The following is a 19,482-nucleotide window of genomic DNA, read 5'->3' as shown; positions in this document are numbered from 1 at the left end:
GGAGCATGTACAGAGCACCATGGGGGAAGGTGGTCCTAACCCACCACGTGGGGGGGCTCAGCTGGGAAGACCGGAAGTCTCAGTTCAATCATGGGGCTGCAAACCCTGAGACACATCCTTACTCCTAAGCTTCATGGTTGGTGCTGTTGGCCAGAACGTCTAGACCCAGTCTCTCCACGGGGTGTCCTGGTATAGGCTGGTTTGGGCTTCCACACAGCATGGCCACTGGCTTCCAGAAGCAAGTGTACCGAAAGAAGACATGGAGATGTTCGGCTTTTTTGTGATCTAACCTCGCACGTCACGATGTCGCTTTTGGTGCACTCCATTGGCTAAGACTAAAGAGACACCTCCCTCCAGGGTCAAGGGAAGAGGACATTGACTCCACCTCTTCCTGGGAGGAGTTCTACAATCACTCTGTTGGAAGAGCACCCCTGGTGGGAGATCCTTTTTGCGGCCATCTTTGCAAAATACAATCGACCCTAAATTTTTTTTATCAAGAAAGCAACACTTTCCCAGAAACCAGGCTGCAAAGCGACACTTTCATCTCATCGAACCCATCTAGGTCGCATGGGTGCTTAGTGCGGAGGGAGGGTGAGGAAGGCAGCGTTTGACTTTCAAGTCTCTTTGGTGGAAGCTGGTGTGGGGGAGGGGAGGGGATGATTGTTAGGTAAGGGATCAGCAAAGTCTGTCATGCTCCCACCCACGCTCCCTTCAACCACGCCCTCCTCTCTGCTCTTTGTTCTCCACACAGGCTTCTAGATAGCGCCTATAAAATTTTTACTGCATTTACTTATTTGTTTCTTTCGGCTATATTCCAGGCCCTTTCTACACAGGCTGGGAATTGTTCGTCTTAGCATCTCTAAGGTCTATGCTCTGCCTGGCACAGGGGAATGTTGAATACAACCCTTATTGAAGAAATGTCAGGTAAGGTTCTAGAATTTCCTGAGTAGACTAACTACTAGACTTAGATGTTTTGGGTCCAAGATTATGAATAGTTTTAATGGAAAGACAGAAAAAAGTCCATCTTGAGTATCCACGATAGCTAACTCGCCTGTCGGCTTACAGATACCAAAGGAAAGACCCAAAGGTCCAGAAGATTCTTTTCAGTAATAATAATCCTAACTCCCTTGTTTTATGCAGAGTGAACTTACCAACACCATCCTATTTGTTTCTCATAACCAACCACTTTGAACATTCAGAAGGGCAGATATTCCCATTCAGTAAAAGTGTCTTGGATTTAAGGCTAAGTGAGTTGTTCAGGCTAATATGTGCAGGAAAGCATGGTAATCTCTTTTTAAATTAACCACACATACAGTTTAAGTCTGGAAGCCTGTGTGATGCAATGTAAGCATTTACTGCCTACTCGGAGTTGGCTCTAATTGTGGCGCAGTTTCTGAAAATAACCATGAAGTTTAAAATTACAAGTTTACATACACACATTGAAAAAAATATATATATATACCGGCATTAGGATACACATACATACATACATACATACACACATAGAAATATATATAAAACCAAGTACCATTTACCTTGAAGTTATTTGACAGGATTATGTACGACGATATTCTAGAAAAATAGCTGTGATTTTCCTTAAACATAATTTTCTCTCCAAAGTTTGAGTAGAGTGAGGTCTGTTTGCAAATTTGGTTTCACCCCACTCTTGCATGCCTGGCTTCTGGCCTCGGCAGTGGCGGAAACATGGAAGAACAGTAGTCTCTCTCAGCAAGAAGGAGCGGGACAGAACTGTCAAGGGTATTAACTCAGCAACATGTCGTCTTTGCCAGGGGTCTAGGGAGCGTCCTACGGAGCAGAGCCAAGGAAAGGAAGAAAAGCTACCCTGGATCATCCTAAAAACATTTCTGCACTTCCCTAGGAGATAACCCCTGCTCTGTGTACGTTCAAACAAGGGAGCTGGAAGTGAAGGAGTGGAATGATGGTTACCGGGAAGACACGTCGGGCTTAATCATGAAGGGGGTGAGCGAGGTACCTAATACCAGGTGAGTCAGAATTCCCTAGGCTCTGTTTGAAGAACAAGTGCTTAAAAACCTATACGTACAGTCCTTCCTATTTCAAACAAACAATCTGGATCTTTACCATTTCAACCCAGTAATTCACGGTGAATGTGGTGACGGCTCTCTCCGTTTCTTTTACAGTATTTATCTTATGTTCCTGTGTAAGAGTATCAGTATATAAACCCTCACGGTTCCAGGACCGAGGGCTGCAGGGCTCATGGTGGAGAGGGACAAGGTCTTACTTATCTCTGTGTCTAGCAGAGGCCCCGCACATAGCTTTGTACTTAGTAGCTTAGTAAATGTTGTTTGAATTGAATAGTTCTGGGTAGAGGCTGCGAAGGCAGATAATAGAGACTTAATTAGGTTCAATCAATATATCATAAAATTCCTGGGGAAATTCAATTATAGGTCCAGGCTATGAAGGTAAGAGCAGAGTCTAAAATGGCCGGGATTATTATCTATCGCTTTTAGCATTCAGAAGCTAAAAGGAAACAGGACCCCCATGTCCTGGTGCCTGCAGGAAGTGAAACAAGGATCTGGCTAGCAATTTGAGGGGCAGCCTTAAAATGCTTGAAATGCCTTTTCGAGAATGCTCCATGCTTTGGGCCACTTTTTAGGAGTAGTAGTATCCAACCAAAAAAGCACATTCCCTGTAGACCAGATCCTGGGTATGGCACAAAATATAATTCCCAGTGCCCAGAAGTTGGGCACGTCACAGGCAGAATATCTTTATGCCCCTGATGGACACTCATTGTAATGTTGTATGACAACCATGATAAGGGTGAATGAACCTTGAACCGGCCGGCAAATAAACATTACTTTCCGTTTTCAGCAAGCCCTGCGTGGACGACAGTGGCTCAGACTCCTGTCTTCTTCCTCATTTGATGATTATGATCCCTACCCGAAGGGGAGGTCAGAGTTTAAGAGTGTGCCTCGCTAGAACTCAGGTTTGCTAGAACCTCCTGTTCTTGTGACATCTGGCTGGTGGCAGATCAGGCAGCCACCCCCTTCCGTCGTGCTATTTACCATGGCATCAACTCTTACTTCCAAGTGGCATGCCTGCTCCAAGCATGCCATCCCCAGCCTGAACCTCTGATCTGAGCTCAGTTCCATTCAGTGATTCATTCCAAGTTGATTTACTGAGCATCTACTAGGGGCCAGATACTCTCTCTGGTGGTGGAGCTAGAATGAGATGTGATCTCTTCCTTTTTTTTTTTTTAAGATTTTATTATTTATTTATTTATTTGACAGAGAGAGATCACAAGTAGGCAGAGAGGCAGGCAGAGAGAGAGAGGAGGAAGCAGGCTCCCCGGTGAGCAGAGAGTCCGATGTGGGACTCGATCCCAGGACCCTGAGATCATGACCTGAGCCGAAGGCAGCGGCTTAACCCACTGAGCCACCCAGGTGCCCCGATGTGATCTCTTCCTTAAGGAGCTTGCAGACTCTTAGGGAGAGAGAAAGGCCCATATTCATGATATAGGGTTAATGGGGCTACAACAAATCATAGCCAGAGGGGCACCTGGGTGGCTCAGTCGATTAAGCACCTGAGTTTTGGTTGTGGTTCAGGTTGTGATTTCAGGGTCGTGAGATCGAGCCCCACACTGGGCTCCACGCTGGGTGCGGTGCCTGCTTAAGATCCTTTCTCTTCCTCTCCCTCTGCCCCTCCCCCCACCTGTGTGCTCTCAAAACCAAACCAAACCAAACACAAAAACAACAACAACATTAAAAACATAACCAGAGGATTCCAGAAGCACCAGCGAGTTTGGGATGGGACCTTCCATAGGAGACAACTTTCCTACTGGTCATCTCCACCTACCCAAGACTCAACATTTCCTAATTTTCTCTCCAAAACTTTCATTTCAGGCCACCTGGGTGGCTCAGTTGGTTGAATAACCGACTCTTGATTTGGGCTTAGGTTATGATCAGGGTGGTGACATCGAGGCCCACATCAGGCTCCGGGCTCAGCAAGGTGTCTCCTGGAGATTCTCTCTCTCTCTGCCTCTCCCCCCACACTTGCCCTCTCTCTCTCTCAAATCAATAAATAAAATATTTTAAAAACCCTTTCATTGCTTCCTAATTTTTTGCACTTTGGTCCATAGCGCTACTATTTGCCCTGCCCCCCCACACCCCCACACCCCCTCCAAGCCATCAACCATTAGGTCTTATCAGTTCTTCCCTGCACTTCAGCTCAGAGCCTTTGTTTTCTGGTCTCTGCATCACAATCCCAAGCACCTGGTGTTGTCAAAGTTAGGAAACCCAAACAAGCTAACAAGCTCCAGCCACCCACTCGTCCACGCCCCACCGCCTCGCTCTGCGGAACTAGCCTCCTAGCTAGCCTGGGCTTGCCCAGACGGGCCCCCCCTGGATGTGTGCCTGGCACCTGGCTGGCTTGATCATGTGGCTTGAGGATGAAGGGGGCAGGAGACAGAAAACGCCTCCGCAAACCTGGGAAACAGGATGCAGTCCAGGTGAGTGCGTAGGACCTAAAGAGGCAGGAGAGGCCCCAGGTACCTAGGGGTTTCCGGGAAGTCCAGCTGGGAAGCAGCAGTGACCCGAGGGACAAGATGCCCAGGTCAAGAGTAAGGTAATTGTATTAATTTGCTGTGGCGGTTGTAGCAAATTACTGTAAACTTGGTAGCTTACAGCCACAGAAATGTACTCTGTCACAGTTCTGGAGACCCAGAAATCTGCAATCAGTGTCACAGGGCCACCCTCTCCCCAGGGGCTGGAGGGGAGAATCCGCTCTCACAGACCCCAGGCTCTGGTGACTGCTGCTCAGCTTGGAGCTGTTCGCTCCCATCTCTGGCTCCGCCGCCCCACTGCCGTCTCCTTTCTGGGTCTTTTCACCCTCTGCTTCTCTCCCATAAAGACACATGTGGTTGCATTTTAGGACCCATCCAGATAATCCAGGATCATCTCATGTCGAGATCCTTAATTTAGTCACATCTGCCAAGACCTTTTTTTTTTTTTTTTTTTTGCCACATACAGTAATGGCCACAGTTTCTGGAGATTAGGATGCGGATGTCTTTTATTTATTTATTTGTTTGTTTGTTTTGGTAGGATCGGGGAAGGCATTATGAAGCCTATTTCAGTGATAAAGTAAATTTGAAATCACGATCCTGGCTTATACATCTGACCTTGCGGTTATTTTTGGACTAGAGCTGGGTTTGGGCCATGCGGATGAGGCACATGGTGTTTCTTTCCCCAGTAAACAGCATGAGCAAAGGCCCAGGGGCAGCTGTGTGGACGTAGGGAAGAGACCAAGGACTAGGCCCACTCCACTGGAAATGTCATGTGTGTTTTGTCAGAGTGCGTGCTCAGACTGGCTACATAATTAGAGGGACGAACTAACATAAAGGCAGGAGCTGTTGAGGGCTGCGTCCGAGAAAGGGAGAATGTTGTTGCTTCCTGCGCGGGAAATGGCATCTTGGAAGCTTTGTGGTAGGAGGGTAAGTCTGCCCTCTCCTTGTAAAAGCCACTCCCTCCCTAACTGAGAAGCTTTATGCAGAAGCTTAATGCTCCAGATGCCCAGATGCTATCTCTGGAGGCCACCTCAGACCTTCCTCTCATCATGTTACTAACATGTGGAGCCTTACACAAAACTATGAATAAAAATCTAATTTCTTGCTTAGCGAAATAAGTCAACTTGGAAAGACAACTATCATATGATCTCTCTGATATGAGGAAGTGGTGATGCAACATGGGGGCTTAAGTGGGTAGGAGAAGAATAAATGAAACAAGATGGGATTGGGAGGGAGACAAACCATAAGTGACTCTTAATCTCACAAAACAAACTGAGGGTTGCTGGGGGGAGGGGGGTTGGGAGAAGGGGGTGGGATTATGGACATTGGGGAGGGTCTGTGCTATGGTGAGTGCTATGAAGTGTGTAAACCTGGCGATTCACAGACCTGTACCCCTGGGGATAAAAATATATTATATGTTTATAAAAAATAAAAAAATTCTTAAAAAAAAATCTAATTTCTTCACAGCCCACCCCGCCCTTGATGATTTGGCCTCTGAATGGCTCGTCAACATAAATTCCTATTTTTTACATTCCCCACTGGCCCCCTTTTAGGTCTTTGAAGATGTCTAACTCATCCTGCTTAAGGGTTTTTGAATGTGCTTTTCCCCCCCTCCTTCCAAATGATCTTCCCACCCTGTGTGGGGCTGGCCCTATCCCATCTTTCAAATCCTACCTAAATGCCATGGTTTCCAGAAGATCCCCTCTGGCCACCCTATTTAAAGTGGCTTCTCTGTCCCAGCTTCCTCACAGCACTCATCACTACTTGTAATGGCGTGTATTTATTATTTACGTGTTTCCTGTCTGCCTCATAGCCTTCCTGAGGGAAAACCATTTCTTCGCCATCATGCTCTCAGCAAGTGTTGTTTTAGCACTTGCAGTGTGTCGGGGGCCATCCCAGCTGCTGGGAGACAGCAGTGAAGGAAAAGTCACCTCTGCTGTCCGAGGGTTCCTATTTCCAGTGGGAGGGAGGCAATAACCGTGCATGTAAATAAATATATAATGTACCAGGTGGTGATGAGGGCCAGGAAGAAAAATCTAGCAAGAATAAGGGGATACCAAGTTCTGGTGCAGAGAACTGCTTTTTAACATTTTTTTAAAAAATATTTTTGTGTATTTATTAGAGAGAGAGAGAAGTGAGCCGGGGAAAGGGCATGAGGGGAGGGAACAGAAAGGAGGATCTTTTTTTTTTTTTTAAAAAAAAGATTTTATTTATTTATTTGACAGAGAGAGATCACAAGTAGGCAGAGAGGCAGGCAGAGAGACAGAGAGGAGGAAGCAGGCTCCCCGCTGAGCAGAGAGCCCGATGCTGGACTCGATCCCAGGACCCTGAGATCGTGACCCGAGCCGAAGGCAGCGGCTCAACCCACTGAGCCACCCAGGCACCCAGAAAGGAGGATCTTAAGTGGACTCCACACTGAGCATGGAGACCCGCACGGGACTCGATCTCATGACCCTGAGATCATGACCTGAGCAGAAACCAAACGCTGGAGGGTTAACCGATGAGTCACCCGGGTGCCCCCAGAATACTGCTTTGACGTCTGAGCAGAGAGAGACCTGAAGGGAATAAGGGATCAAGCCATGCAGATATCTGGGAAAAGCGTTTTCTGCATAGAGACAAGAGCAAATTCAAAGCCTCTGAAACAGGAGTAGTTTGGCCCATGTGCTCAAGGAAAGCAAGGAGTCCAGAGTGGCTGCACGGGAGACAGCCAGGGGAGAGCGTGGTACGCCTGAGGATGCAGCAAACACTCTGGATTTTGCTTGGAGAGACATGGAAGTTGTTGCCGGATTCTGAGCCGTGGGATGAGACGCTGCAACTTACATTTTTCAATGGCTGCTCTGGCTTTTCACCTGAGAACAGACTGTAGGGGAAGGTGAGAACAGCAGCGAGACCCATTAGGAAACCATCGCAAAAATCCCCCATATGCAATGGCAGCGGCTTGACGCAAGGGAGTAGAGGTTGGGTTGGTTTAGGGTCAGAATGTGGATATATTTTGAAGTAGAGCTAATAGGACTTGCTGACTGGTTACAAGTGGGATGTGAGAGGAAAAGGAATCAAGAATGATTCAATTTCTTTCTTTCTTTCTTTCTTTTTTTTTTTTTTTTTAAACCGGAAGGATACGTTCTCCAGTGTTCCAAGTCAGAGCAGATTTTGGTCGAGAGACCAGAACTTAGCTTTGGATATGTGGCATTCGAGATGCCTAGGAGAAATCCAAGCGGAAATGCTGAAGAGAGAGAGGGTTTTATGAGTCTGGGGTGTGAGCGAGAGGTTGGGACCAGGCCAGGTCACAAAGATGAGGTATTCTCGGCGCACAGCCATTGGAACAGAGCAATAACATGGGGACTTTGTGACGGTTCAAAACATGAGGTCTGAAGACTGAGGAAAGGCCTGTATTCAAAGATCAGGGCCAGGGGCACCTGGGTGGCTCAGTGGGTTAAGTCGCTGCCTTCGGCTCAGGTCATGATCTCAGGGTCCTGGGATCGAGGCCCGCATCGGGCTCTCTGCTCAGCAGGGAGCCTGCTTCCCTCTCTCTCTCTCTGCCTGCCTCTCTGTCTACTGTGATCTCTCTCTGTCAAATAAAAAAATCTTTAAAAAAAAAAATTTTTTTTTTAAAAATTTAAAAAAATTCAAAGATCAGGGCCAAGAGGAGCTAGGTAGGATGAAGGACTGAACAGTCAAATGGGAAGAAGAAAGATAAAGTCATGCCTAGGGGCCACATGAAGCTAGTGGTTCAAGAAGGAAGGAGCCATGGGCTCATCGAATATGCTAGACAGAACCACACATCTGTTTTGTTAGCTCTTCTCTTCAGTGTTGGGCGTGTCGTAGATGCCACGTAAACGTTGCCAAGAGATGAGGTGAGGCTTGTGTCCTTATTAATCTAATGAAGGACTAACTTTCTAGTTTCAGAGGTGGAGATGGAGAAGGTCTTTTCATCTAGAGGAGAGTTTCTAAACATGGAGATCTGAGCTCACTAAGAGAAGCACAAGATACTTTCATGGAGACCTGATCCCTCCATAGTGCCAGCTGGTGAAAAAAATAAGGAGTTAAGAGTTTCTGTTTCTCAGGGAGGGTGCCTGAGTGGCTCAGTTGGTGAAGCTTCTGACTTCAGCTCAGGTCATGATCTCAGGGTCCTGGGATCGAGCCTTGCGTCGGGCTCCCTGCTCAGCAGAGAGTCTGCTTTTCCCTCCCCCTCCACCGCTCTCCCCCACTCGTGCTCTCTCTTTCAAATAAATCAATAAAGTCTTTTTAAAAAAAAAAGAGCCTATTTTCAACACAGGGAGGAACCGTAAAATGGTGATGAGGAAAGGACTAGGAGAGCTTCTCAGCTGCCGAAGTGAGGATAAGTGTCTGAAGGGAAGAGGGACGGCTCTTCCTTGACAGATCCAACAAGGGGTGAAGGGAATGTTCGTGGTTTCCCTCAGAGCCATCACCCGCCCTCTGACCACAGAAGCTGACCCCTCTGTGACCAGCCAGAGGTCAGATTCCCGCCCAACTGACAAATCATAGCGGGGGTGGCTGGTCCCTCAGGAGCTGGAGACCCTTGAACAAAACTGACTCATCAATCTGGCCTAAAACAGTGCTGTCCCAGAGGACTCGAATGTGAGCCATGTATGGATCTAAAAGGCTGAGCAGTCCCATCAAGAAGCAAAAGAAAAAAAAGTGGAATTAATGTTAATAATATATCTTATTTAAGCCAACATATCCCAAGTATGATCATTCCAAGAGGTAATCAATGTACAAAATATTACAAAATATATACAAAAAGAGACATTTTGCATTCTTTTCCCTTTTTGTCACAAAATTGGTATGTATTGTACACTGGCAGAACATCTCCATTGGAACCGGCCGTGTCTCCAGGGCTTGGCAGCCCAGTGTGGCTAGGGGTTACCATCCGTCGCCCGCCAGTGGTCAGATACGTAATCTAGCCATGCACCTACATTTCCAATGCGCAGTGTTTCAATTCAAAGCTGCCTTAGCAGAATTATGTCCATAGTTACTGGTATTAGCTTCTTCAGGGGAAAGCTGGAGACCAAAGGATGAAGATCCCGGAGGTTGGGGCCCCAGGGAGGGGAAACGGTGCACACAGTGTCCCTCTCCGTACCGTACTTTTCTTTCTTTCTTTCTTTCTTTCTTTCTTTCTTTCTTTCTTTCTTTCTTTCTTTCTTTCTTTCAAGATTTTTATTTATTTGAGAGAGAGAGAGAGAGAGAGAAGCAGACTCCCCATGGAGCTGGGAGCCAGAGGCAGGTCTTGATCCCGGGATTCCAGGATCATGACCTGAGCCAAAGGCAGTCGCTGAACCAACTGAGCCACCCAGGCACCCTCTCCTTAACTTTCTAAGACCATCTTCCCCATATCTAGATGCCTGCAGTTCCCTAGACACTGGGACCCTCGGATCCACAAAACAGAACTGGGTGTCTTAACTAGCACCCGTGAAACCCCAGGGTCAGCAGAAAGAAGAGAAACAAACACTGTGTGAGTTTCCGCCTTTTCCTGATTCCTTCCTGAGGTTCATAGTCCTACAAATGCTCCCTCCTTCCCTCATGTTGGCTGCCCCGTGTCTGGGGAAGGTGAGTCCTTTGGGGGGGGTGCAGGCTCTTTGGAGATGGAGGGCTGGACACATGAGTTATGAGTGAGGGACCTAGCGTGTTCCTTGTCCTGCAGCACTTACATTTAAACAGTGATGTTTGGGGAGAAGGATGTTTAATTCAAAGAAATTGATATATAATGGTGGAATTTTAGGTACCATGGATTGTCAATCTAAGGAGAGGGGATATTTTTTGCAGAGTGTCTATCCGTTCTCAGTGTCAGTAAGCTACTTGGTTACCTAATCCCAAGTTCCTTCCTTCTTTCTGCAAAGGGTGGTTGGACCTTGCCTGTAGGCTCGGTGTTCCTTGAGCTGGAAATGAGGGCCAGGAAGTTGGCACCTCACAGCTGGTCCTTCTCTGAATCTGAACACCTGTTTTTAGAAACCGAGCCCCTGTTTTTTCCATGGGACCAAGGCCACCGCTAGTCCCTGCCTATGTCAGCACCACCCAGCTTTCAACCTGCGGGCTGAGCGCCATCCCTTTTCCCGTGGTAATCTGGGCCAGCCTGGCCATGTATTAAAACTCCCCCTTTTGCCTCCCTCCCTATAGGTGTGGTTGGGATTTAGTCTTAATGGTAGTAAAGTTCTGTTTATGAGGCATCTATAATGGTGGTGGGCACGGAGGGAGCTTGGTGCCTCATACACATTACGTCACCTAATTTTCGTGCAACCCTTCCAAGTACACGTTGTTATCCTCATCTTTAAGATGAGGCAACCACAACTCAGAGATATTAATTAACTGACGATCTCACAGCCAGCACACGGTAGACTCAGGATTGAAACCCTAATTTGTCTGAGTCCAGAGCATAAACCAAACCACACCAGCCCATGGTCTTGCTGTCCAGGCTGGTATTTGGTAGGGGCTGTGATCGATCCAACATGTTCAAGTTTTCCTTCTCATCTTACGTGGGTGTGCCTTGTCTCTGTGGCTGGGCTTCTGTCCCGGATCCTGACTTTTACTCCTGGGACTGAAAATCACCCTGACCCCAGTGGACTTTGGGGAGACCCCCTGCCTCCTGCCTCAGGGCTCGGCTACCTCCTGTCCCCCAGGGCCGCCCCTGTTCCCTCCAGCTGCTAGATGGCGTCTTGTGAACCGCGTACAACCCTCCTGCTTGCCTACATTCACGATCTCGACCTAGAGATGGTTGTGGCCATGTGCTATCCTCTCCTCTTTAAATGGTTCAAGCCCATGTATGTTCACCCATGATGAGCCTGCTAGAGGTGGGAACCCCCATCGGGACCCACACTTTGTAATGAACTTGCTATGAGAGATGTCCTGTGTTCCCCGACCTCATTTCATGATTTCCCCTTGAGCTCTTTAACTTAAAACATAGTCTCAGCCCAACCCCTGTTTTCTGACCTAGCATTGGATTTGCTCTCTAAGATTTCATATGATTCCCAGGCTCTGCCTTCAACCTCACCTCCCGGAAACACTGCTGGGAAAGATGTGCCGGGCCCCGCGACCTACCAGAACGTGTGGGATTTTGCCCCCGTGCATGTTGCCTGGCTTCTACCCATCGGAGGAGGCAGGGATCAGGCTCCTGCTGGCAGATTTGAACACTGGCACCGACCCATGTCAGACCCTAGTTTGTGGTTTGGACAGCTGGCTCCTCTCCTTGGGGCCATGCCCAAAACCAAATGAATCCCTCTTGCTTGGTTGCTGCCAATTTTCAGCTCATTTTTCCAGTGTTCACCTACCGCTGAGATCCTTGCATGCCCCGTAGCCAAATCAGCCCAAAACATAGCATCCACTTTCCCCCGACTTTCAGAAAACCCCCGCCTAAACTCCTGAGCTCTGTTCTCACTTCAGAACTCCCTAGCCGTAGTGCTAGAGACTGCGTGGGCTTGCCAGCACCCAACGCCTGGCTCTGCCCTACCACACTGCCCTCCCTGCTTTTGGTCCGTCCACGTAGGAACCTCGCCAACACCCACGGCCTGCGCGGACGGCTGCCGAACGCCTTCTCCAGACACCCACCCAGACCCAGCCTCCGCCTCCCCAACACTCACCACCCTATAACCCCCCTGGCTCCAGTCATGGGTTCCACGGGCTGGTCTGTCTGGTGTGTCTGGTCCTGCCCATTCCTCACCTGGCCTCTCTTCTTGGCTCCGTTGTTTAAAATCCAATTGCCACGAAGGCACTGCCTGCGGGCTGCCCAGAATATGTGGGACCTGCCTGGCGTTCTTCTCATTTATCTTCCGGCACCCCCCTTCCCCCCACACTGGCTTGTATTGATTTCAAGAGGCTTGATACGTGTACATCATCTCCTCAATTAGGTTTTGAGCTCCTTTAGGTTAATAACTGTGTCTTATCCTGAACGAATGAAATAGACATCGAGCCCTTCTTGTGTCTAGTCCTGCGCTGGCTCCTAGAGTGGGGGTGAGTGGGTAACGGGGAGCGGGAGTGCGGCATCATAATTCCCAAAGTAGCCTTATACCTGGAATACGCCTGTGAAAAGAAATTTGTCCTTGACGCTTGTATCTGGTATCAGCATGAGACTGTAGAACTTGCCCCTGACCTTGGCCTTGTATCTTGACCTTGGCCTTGTATGTTCAAGAATACCCCTGCCCCCTTGGTATATGTTCGGTAGCCGGCACTTACCTTTGATTTAAACCCTTTGTCCATGCAGCTGGGTCGAGACTGTGAGGTTCTCTGTGCAGGTTATTAATGTGTAAGAGCTGCCTGTTCCAGAATTTCTCCAGAAGCTAGCAAGAGTCCTGAACCAGTCGTCATTTTGGTCTTGCCGGTCTGACAGGATTGGGAAGGTCCGAGAGCGTTAGGACCGACTTTTCTTTCTTACCTGATGTTTTCCTGCCAGCACGCGGTGGCCTGTTCATTGCCTAGAGTTGGAAAACGGTTTGCATGTACAACTGTAAATTTATTCATCCTTTGAATTTATGTAAGGTTTTTATACACAAGTTTCAATTCCTTAAGAGATGACAACAAATTTTGGTTTGCTCCTGTCATGTTTGAACATTAGGCCTGGCAGCGTGTCACTGGATGAGAGAAATAAAGTGCTTCAGCAGGGGAAAAAAAAAAAAAAAAAGAAAAAGAAAAGGGGCCTTATATAGAGAGGTCATATGATTGATCATTCACATGGGGAGACTTTCGAGAATGAAAGGGGTCCTAAGAATAATTAGTGACGGTAACTGGTCTCCAGCAAGTGCAAACCAGGACTAGCATGAGAACTGGGAATTTTGTCACACTTCTTACACATGGTCTGGTGTGGCCTTTGCAGACTCAGCACACTGAGCCGTCTTATGTGCAAGGTCTGGTGGGTGGCAGTGCCCGGCTCCTGACTCCCAGCCCTTGTTGTTTCTCTTGCCTTTCATTTGAATCTTTGTCCTTTAGAAATCTGTAATCTAGTAACCAACGCACAAGAATCAGGGGGGAAAAAAAACCAGACAATGTATGTCAGTTAACTGCCAAGTAACTGATACGGGCAAGCACTTTTCAAATGGTGTTCTAGAATACCCCACTGTTTCTCAGGCTGTCCACAGAGGGAGGAGAGGGCGACCATATCCCCACTTCTATCTACCAGAGTCCCTCCGCTTAGACCTGCTTTCCATACTGGCTTCTGTTGGATTTTTGTGCTCAATAAGTTTTACGGCCTTCAAAAGCAAGGAATCTTTTGGTAGATAATAAATAGAATGAAAATACAAGGAGGGAGAGACTCTTCCTATGTCTGTAGGCTTTTAGAAGCCAGGGTACTTAACTCAGGGCTAAAATGATGGGCGTAATTTAGATACTTCTAATGTTCTCCCAACCACATCCAACTCGATATTGTGACCCAGGTTGTTGCTTAATAGATACTAGTTGACTTTTTTGGCCCTCCCGTACACACAAACACATTTTGTGGTTTAAAAAAAAAAAGTGCTATGATCATAGCTAACCAACATGACCTCATACTTTTTTCTTCGATTCCTGCTTCCTGAATCATTCCACATCCTTATCCTTCCTACGTGACTCCTAACACACGCACAGTAATGATACACACACACAATAATGATAGTTGGAGGATCTTTGTCTAGTAGCAGGGCCTACTTCGCCCACCATGATGGAGTCCGGCTGACTTGATTCCTGGTGGCGGTGATGGCTGGTGATGGGGGTGTCGTGGTATTGCTTGAACACAGACAGGTGGGCCGGGGGAGGGGGTCAGTGATGTAAAGCTGATGGCAGCCGACTCGCACCCATGGAACACCGTGGGCTTGTCTCCATTCACATAGGAAATGGAATTGCTAATGAGCGCCTTCCATGCTGGGATGTGCAGAGATGTGCAGGGCTCTGTTACATCTGCAGCGGAGTGAGCCTGCAGGGAACCAGGGAGGCTCAGAGTCAAGACGGGCTGGGGACAGCTGCTAGTAATCCCAGCTGCCTTGATGGATGTAAAGAAGTGCACACGGGCCACAGGGTTCTCCTGCACCAGACAGAGGAGGAGATGGAAGAGAAACTGGTTTAGGTCACGTCCAAGTCCTTCTGGCTTCTAGGGTCATGGTGGTGTCAAAGGACACCTAATAAGCTTCAGCTCTAGCACAGTTTTTAGTGAGATCTGTGTGTGTGGTGTGCCTTAGCCCTGGAGCTTCACATTACAGCAATTGCAGAAATTGTTAAGTTTAATTTCATCCCATCTACAAAGGTTTTCTATTTAAGAAAAGGTAACCGATGCAGTTCTCGAATCTTCAAAGATCCACCACCCTGTCCCTCTGGGGCCCTGGAGGAGGTGGAAGGAACTCTGCCTCCCTCCTCTTTGTAAAGAGAGGAAATCAATGCTCTCCTTTCTTACAGGCGCATAAAGCTCTACCACATGCCGACCAGAGAACCAGACTGCCTGTACTCATTCAAATTATAAAGGGACACCTGGTGACTTGCCACTTAGTGCCTGGTATATTATGCCAATGTACATAAAATAAGCAGAACGCTTGACAGAGGTCAAGTTATCACCCATCATTAGTGACAAATTGCCTTGAATTCTCTCTTACACCCACAGGGGCAATGAATAGCCTTACTTATTTATATTTTAAGATTTTATTTTTAAGCAATCTCTACACCCAGCGCCAGGCTAGAACTTAAAACCCACAGATCAAGATGTGCATACTCCACCGACTGAGCCAGCCACGTGTCCCTAGCCCAATTTATTTATTATTATCATATAATGCATTGTTTGTTCCAGGGGTACAGGTCTGTGAATCATCAGTCTTACGCAGTTCACAGCACTCACCATAGCACATACTCTCCCCAGTGTCCATCCCCCAGTAGCCTTTATTTATTTATTTATTTATTTATTTATTTATTTATTTAAGATTTTATTTATTTGACAGACAGAGATCACAAGTAGGCAGAGAGGCAGGCAGAGAGAGAGGGGGAAGCAGGCTCCCTGCTGAGCGGAGAGCCCAATGCGGGGCTCGATCCCAGGACCTTGAGATCATGACCTGAGCTGAAGGCAGAGGCTTAACCCACTGAGCCACCCAGGCGCCCCAGCCTTATTTATTTTCAAACATACCTTCAAATAGTTGTTATTCCTTGAGTATAACAAGCACTTTACATACCTCACCTCGTTTTTGGCTTCACCTGGATGCTAGAAAGTGGGGATCCTGTACCATTTTATAGGAAATCGAGTGACTCTCAAGGCATCAGAGCTGAACTCTGAATCCACATCTCTACGAAGCCCAGTCTCTTGACCCATGCGCTCTACCTCCTACCAAAGGCTTCACCAAACATTGACTCTTTAGTCTCAGGACTTGGTTTTCGCAATACTTTTTTTTTGGCGGGGGGGGGGGTGGGGAGCACCTAGGAGACCCTACATCCTAAAAGGTAATTAACGCTAAATAGATGCCTCCCCTCGAAAAAAAATGAAACAAGATGGGATCGGGAGGGAGAAAAACCCTAAGAGACTCTTAATCTCAGGAAACAAACTGAGGGTTGCTGCGGGGAGCGGTGTGGGAGGGATGGGGTGGCTGGATCATAGACACTGGGGAAGGTGTGTGCTATGGTGAGCGCTGTGAACTGTGTAAGACTGATGATTCACAGACCTGCACCCCCGAAGCAAATAATACATTATATGTTAATTAAAAAAAAAAAAAAGGAAATAAACGCTTCCCCTCTTGGAAGTTGTGATATGTTTCAAGAACAGATGACACAATCAGGAAGAGTCTGGCATTTAGGGCAAGCCATAGCAGTTGTTGTGAACCTTTTATTATTGCCCACCAAAAGCATAACTAAGGCCCAATGATTCCATTTTTCTCTCGCCTCACCGTGACAAGGCATTGCAAAGACATTTCATTATAACCCCTAAGGGAAGTTACACTTCTGGGAAATGAATAGTTATGTAACACTGGCTAAAAAAATAAAAAAATAAAAAATTTCACCAAAGTTAGGCTTACATCAGGGTAGGGCAGACATGCCTCCTGGAAATCAGTGCTGAACAGCATCGAACCTGCACCCTGGGCACCCATCAACCTTTTTTATTTTGATTTTGCAATATTTTGTGCTCCACTTACCAACTTAACTGCATTTCAATGTTATGTCACAAGAATCCTGGCTCATGTCTTTTAGCGAGTAAAATAAATGCATCCGTGAGCCTCAGGAACACAAACGGGATATCAATTTATACAGAGAGCTAACAAAGGATTAGAACAAAAAACATTCTGGTGTCAGGAAGAGAACCGACATCCGGTACAAAAATGAGAACAGGAGTTTAAGGAAGACACAAAGAGCAAGAGCTCGTAGAACAAAGGTTAATAACCAAACTGGGTGGGTCTGAGCGTCTATAAATACGAGTAGGTAAAATTCTGAGCTGACTGAGAATTGACATTGGACTTGATTCCCAGCGCCGTCTTTGATGTGTGTGACTTTGAGAAACCCAATTATTCTGTGCCTTAATTTCTTTATCTGTAAAATGGAGTCATTGACTGCCTACTCAACTCCCCTTGTGGTTATAAAGATTACCAAGATAAGGGTTACAACATTACAACATCCTCTGAGGAAATGTACTGCACAGATACAAAATACTTGTGTTATTAGAAGCAATGCTATATTTCACTTTCAATTTCCTCTGACTAGAGTGTGCAAAAGTCATATTCCAAGATAAATCATCAGGCGTTCTTTGGCTCTCCCTATCCTGGTAATTACTTCCCTATCCTCTTTGTCAGGATCCTGTTTGGAATGCATGAGAAATCAGAAGTTATTAGTTACTCCAAGGTTTGTTCTGATGCCTCAATTGGAGTACATGTCTACATTTAGTGTCTTAAATTTCAGGTTTGCCTCAATTGGAGTACATGTCTACATTTAGTGTCTTAAATTTCAGGTTTATTTAAAAAGAGCATGGGTGGTGAGAATAGGAAATTGGATATTTTATCTTGTGGAGCACATTCTTTGTGATAAAGATCAATCATGCTTACATTCAATGTAAAATTTTTAAGGAGTGCATTGATTAGGAAGATAGGAAAAATTAATTATTGTAGGAAAACAAAGAGGATTGCCAGCATTCTGTTAGGCTAACTTGGCATCTGAGTTTTTTTTTTTTTTAAGATTTTATTTATTTAACAGACAGAGATCACAGGTAGGCAGAGAGGCAGGCAGAGAGAGAGGAGGAAGCAGGCTCCCCTCGGAGCAGAGAGCCCGATGTGGGGCTCGATCCCAGGACCCTGGGACCACGACCTGAGCTGAAGGCAGAGGCTTTAACCCACTGAGCCACCCAGGCGCCCCGGCATCTGAGTTTTATAATATAAGAAGATTCAGCAAGCTGCAAGTTCTTTTGGGGAGTGATGGAGCATGGCCTTCAGAACCACAGCAGCCCAAATTAAGGGTGTCTTCTCACAGATACTATACAGGGCTTAGCTACTGACTTACTCTTTCCGGGGTATAACATTTTCTGGTCAATTAGTACAATACTCTGAGATGAAACGTTACCAGTGCCGCCATAACTTGTTGAAGCAGAAACTGCTGCCATCTTGAAAAACCACTGGTCCTACTCTCAAGATATCCGCGAGATACATGGTGGAAAAGAGGCCATGGGCTCCTTGGGAAGAGGATGGAGTGGGGCACCTAGAAGATAAGGTTTCAGTTCTGGCATTCTTTTTCTTCCTGTCCTCCATCCTGGTGAAGCAAGGCACCTGGCCCAGTTAGTGTCTCACCCAGAACAGCTCAGGTCCAGTTGAGTTCTGTGGACCCAGGTAGGAAGGCCTGGGCATTGCCTTCTGAAGAGCTCTACCTCAGTGGAAAGAGCATAGACTGGTCAGGGCAGGAGAATAGAAGGCATGTTGTGTGAGAGAGGAAATTATCAGACCTCAAGTGCAGCTTACGGGGCTGGAGTCAGAACTCAGAGAAGAGGAGCCAAAGGGAAAAGAAACCCAAGACGGGCATCACTTAACCCATGCCACCTGATGCCTGGGGCAGGGCACTGCTCCAAGCACAACTCTGCACCAGGCAGCACCTCCTCCTTCAATGATAATTTGAATAAAGACTTTTGAGCTCCTGAATGTGCCAAATGCTATGTTGGGCAGTGAGGATCCCATGTTGTTCTTGGTCTCTTGCTCTCCAACTCACTTTTTCTTCTGATAATAACAACATGAAGTTCTTTTAAGGAACCACTCCCAGCATCCTTGCTCAATCCCCGTGGTTTAGAGAGTCTCCACCCCCCGCTGCGGGGGTCGCCGCACTGAATCCCCCAGCTGGTGATTGGTTCAGAGATGGCAGAGTCCCTCGGGTTCCTCCAATCAGAATAAAGCCAGAACTGAAGGCGGAAGCACTGGGAATTACTTTCTCCTGGGATTACTAACACTGAGAATGAAGTGAGCTGGAATTGCCAGGACCTACCGCGTAGCTCCTAACCTACATCGTGGGAGGCAGAGCTAAGATGGAGAAAAATGGAATTCCAAAGATATTATTAGAGCTTCTGGATCCAGGCCAAATCATTGTGACACTAACCCTGAACTTCACAATTGTATGAGCCAATGGTTTTGTTTTGTTTTCCTTTTCTTTTTCTTTTCTTTTCTTTCTCCTTCCTTCCTTCCTTCCTCTCTCTCTCTCTCTTTCTTTCTTTCTTTCTTTCTTTCTTTCTTTCTTTCCTTCCTTCCTTCCTTCCTTCCTTCCTTCACTCTTCCTTGGCTTAACCCAGTTTGAATTAGTTTTTATATTCTTTGTCACCAACAGTGAAAGAATTTTGATAGCGAGACAGAAATGAAAAGACATCACTCCTGATACCAAGGCTGCAGAACTGTGGTAAGGGCAAATTTAGAGATACATTCCCAGTGCGGGGGCAGGGAGGGGTAGAGCAGAAGGAGCACCTGATTCTGACCAGGGAGTAGGTTCCCGTGGCCTGGCGAGGGTGATTAGCCCACACTCCTCCTGACCATAAGACA

Source organism: Mustela erminea, chromosome 4 (assembly GCF_009829155.1).
Source record: "Mustela erminea isolate mMusErm1 chromosome 4, mMusErm1.Pri, whole genome shotgun sequence".
NCBI classification, from domain to species: domain Eukaryota; kingdom Metazoa; phylum Chordata; class Mammalia; order Carnivora; family Mustelidae; genus Mustela; species Mustela erminea.
This window is presented reverse-complemented; position numbering follows the sequence as displayed.